Source organism: Corylus avellana, chromosome ca1 (assembly GCF_901000735.1).
Source record: "Corylus avellana chromosome ca1, CavTom2PMs-1.0".
In the NCBI taxonomy this organism is placed as follows: domain Eukaryota; kingdom Viridiplantae; phylum Streptophyta; class Magnoliopsida; order Fagales; family Betulaceae; genus Corylus; species Corylus avellana.
In genome coordinates this window covers 27,563,960-27,568,128 of record NC_081541.1, presented here as the reverse complement: position 1 = coordinate 27,568,128, position 4,169 = coordinate 27,563,960, and positions in this window count along the sequence as shown.

Genomic DNA, 4,169 nt, shown 5'->3' with positions numbered 1-4,169 from the left:
TATATATATATATATATATATATGAGTTCTACGAAATAAGATAAGTTCTGGAATTTATTGGGAAGCATACCTAAATACCTAAGTAAGTTCATTCTCAATTGATTAGCAAGCCAACTCATAGTGGTAATAGAATGCATTACTATGACATGTATGAGGGTAGTAATGTGTCTATATTTCCTTCAAGAGATTAGTTAGCAGTCAGAGGAAATTCTTTGATGCAGTCAAGAGGTAAGTGAATTTACTATCCCTTCCAAAAAAATTATCATGTCATGCTATTTATGAAATTTTGTTTCAAACTGCAAATGATTATTTTGTTTATATTATGGAATTATGTTGCATGTATGACAAGTTTTTTTTAAAAAAAAACATTTTGAAAATAGTGATGTTGATAAAAAGAATTTTGAGAAAATGATAATAAACCCTACAGCATGATGCCCTGATGTATCAAGAGAAGTACAAGAAATGAGAAAAAAGTTATAAAAATGAGGGCACATGTATGGAGGAGAGTATTTTTGGCCCCAAGAGAAACAAGAAAGGAGCTTGGTACCGATGCTAAGGATGGAGGTGCAATCGCTGAAGGAGGCTCTGTTAGAAGGTGGTTCCATCATTTATTTGCCATGCTGAGTGCACCTAGAGTTAATCGGCTGGCTAAGGGACGGGCTGTGGCCACAGTATCTCATCCCAAGTCGCAAGGGCCGCGCAACCCTAGTATACATGGGTAACAGTATACATGGGCCCTAGTATGAGATAAAGACTAACAACATTTTATTGATGATAATATATTTTATGTACTTTCTATTTTTCTTAAAAAAAATATACTGGTAACATATGTAGTTATGAGTTCCAATTTTCAAAATGGGACAAGGAGTAAAATTGTGTATGGTTGTGGATTTCACTTACTGGGCCCCCTTTGGGCTCATCAGTTTTATTTCTTGTTTCAAGTGATGATCAGGTTGCATTAAGGAGGCTCTGCTCCATCATTTATTTGCCATGCTAAGTGGACCTAGAGTTAATCGGCTGGCTAGGAGACGGGCTGTGGCCACAGTATCTCATCCCAAGTCGCAAGGGCCGCGCAACCCTAGTATATAGGGGTAACAGTATACATGGGCCCTAGTATGAGATAAAGACTAACAACATTTTATTGATGATAATATATTTTATGTACTTTCTGTTTTTCTTAAAAAAAATATACTGGGAACATATGTAGTTATGAGTTCCAATTTTCAAAATGGGACAGGGAGTAAAACTGCATATGGTTGTGGATTTCACTTACTAGGCCCCCTTTGGGCTCATCAGTTTTATTTCTTGTTTCAGGTGATGATCAGGTTGCATTAGGAGGCCGGAATGGGGGCGGGCGTATCTAGGAATTTGATGTGATTTCATATTAGTCAAGTTAATAAGTGCGTTGGCACAGTTTTCTTTCAAAGATTGATGAATTTATTTTAATAAGGAACGTTATTATCGTTTGTGAGACATATTTTTATTAAGCAGGAATATTTCAGTTTATGTTTAAGGACGTGATATTCTAGAGTTTCATGCATTCATTTTATACTAGTCTTTTATAATTGACAAACCTTATAGATCTTTGCGAGTAAGAAAAAAAAGGATTAACAGACCTAACCCTAACGGGCTGGGGATGTTACAATCTCTATTATGAGAATAATTATGACCTTAATTATCCTAGTGATAAGAGAAATTCGCCGGCTAAATTTTTCTTTTTAGTTTTTGTCATGTTTATTTTTCCTCTTATATTTGATTTCAAATGACATGTTTATCTAGCATGTACTCTATGCCATATAGTAGCATTCAAGTAATGCTCTTTGATTAACATGTTTTAGTCTATGCTTTATAAATTGCTTTGCTTTTTAAAGTAGGATTATAAAGTACGTAATATGAACCAATTTAATTTAATAGATATCAAATATTGTCTAACATAATTATTTATGAGTAATAGGTCATTCAAGACCATTACGATAATGTTATTAGTTTGAGAAATGATATAATTCATTCATTTTCTAACCATCTTCATAGTGAATAAATGAATTTACCATTGAATTTGTGTGAGGTCCACAAATCTACTAATTGATCTCTCTTTTCTGCTTCTTCCCTTCTTTTTTTTTTTTTTTTTTTTTTTTTTTTAAATCCAAACATAACAATAATCAAATAGGTTGCTTCTCATCCAGTACAATATCGTGAATACAACTTGGATAAGCATATCTCCAAAGTTGATTCACATACAAAGTGTTAGGAATAAATGTATCCTATTAGGGCCTGGTAGCCCGAAGGTCCACAACCCATCAATGAGGCCATAATCCAAGTCTCAATTAGTGGGCTACATAATTAGTAGATATTCAGCCCAGAAGAATCAATGGTAAAGACTGCAGAAGCCCGGTCGACCAAAGACTAACCCCCGAAAACAAACTTCCCGGGAGTATCAAATCCCTCTTTTCCCAGGGATCACTTATCATTGCAAACTGATATCGTTGGATATCCCAACTCTCAGCGCTTAATAGATGACTTCCACTGGGTTGGAAACTCCCGTCACAGTGGGTTAATTTGGACTTTGGGTCACTAGGGTCAACTAGAAGGGCATTTTGAAAATTTTAGACTTTCTGACCGGACGTACACTCTTGTCGTTAGTAGAGGACGTACACGGGGGGACTATCGTATGTACGCATATGTTTTTAGTTCGGACATAAGCTGGGGGACCACAGGAGGTACGCAGACAACAGTATGTCGTATTATGCAAATAGTACACGAATGTACGCTCCAATATTATTGGACGTACACTACTTTTGGGTTAATCTCGGGATAATACCTGAACGTACGTTACAGCCTTTGGACTGCTGGGCAAATAGTACCGGACGTCCGCTACTTTTCAGAAAAGTTGGTAGTGCCTTCTACTATAAATACCCCCTACCCTCAACGTTTCTCACACCCATTGTCACCCCCAGCCTCTCTGATACCCCTATGTGAGTGTTTTGTGAGAATTTTGTGAGTTCATGGAGATTTTTGGCTACAAAGAGGTAACCTTCTAAGCTTAGCTTGTTACATAGTTGTGATGTTGTTTAATTGCTTTTCCATAGTTAGCTTAGTTGGTAGTTTGTAGCTTCTAGTTACTTTGTTGCCCTTATTCTTGGTATAAACTTTGGTTAGCATTTAATTCTTGTTGGATTTATTTCCTTTTGCATGGAGACCTTGTTTTGAGATAGGAAGTCCTAGGAACCTTTTTGGTAGCTTTAGAACCAGTTTGGGAGGATAGGAGGACGGTTGAACCAAATGAGGTTCTACCTTAAAACTCTCTGAGCGGACGTACCGCCACGAGATCGGACGTACGAGCCTTCTGGGCGAACGTACGGCCACAGACCCGGACGTATGGTCAAAAGTGTTCCAGGGAATGCCAGTTTGGCCAGTCGTCTGATTGCCTATGTTTTCATGTTCTAAGATTGTTTTAGTTGGATTTAGAACTAATGATAGGTATTTTCTAAGTATTCAAGGTTATGGAGACTCAAGGAAATTTTACGGAGGAACCTTACGACCTAGGCGGGTACAAACTCACATGGATGCTTGTTGTTACTTTTCCCGCATTGCACATCTATTTTATATATATCAAACATGCATATTTTGCAACTCTCATAAAATACATTTTAGAACTACTGTGAACTCTATTTTGCGAAAACGTGTGTTGATTAACAAGATAACAATGAGGCTTGTAAAACTATGTATGCAAAATACTGATAAGATTAATTGCATTGTATGACATGGTACACCGGTACGTGCGGGATAACGGCCATAGGCTTAGTATACAGGTAGGGGTGTTAACCTGGTCTGGTTTTCTAGTTTTTGGCCAAAACTGGGGATCGGAACCGGGGTACCCGGTTTTTTGTTTTGGGCAACCGGAACCAGGAACGGGGTCCCGATTACCGGCCGATTCCGGTTTGTACCTAGTCCGGTAACCGGTTTTTTAAGAAAATTGTTTTTTGTTTTTGTTTTTTTTTTTTTTTACACAGTTGTCCCATTTTTTTTTAAAAAAATCTATTAGCCATTTTGTCCAAATTAACTAGGCTTTGTTGTGATATCGATGTTTATGCCTATATGGGCCTTAAAAATAAAAATTCAATTTTTTAAAATGCCCTAAAAAACATTTTTTACCATCATTTATCTCTTTT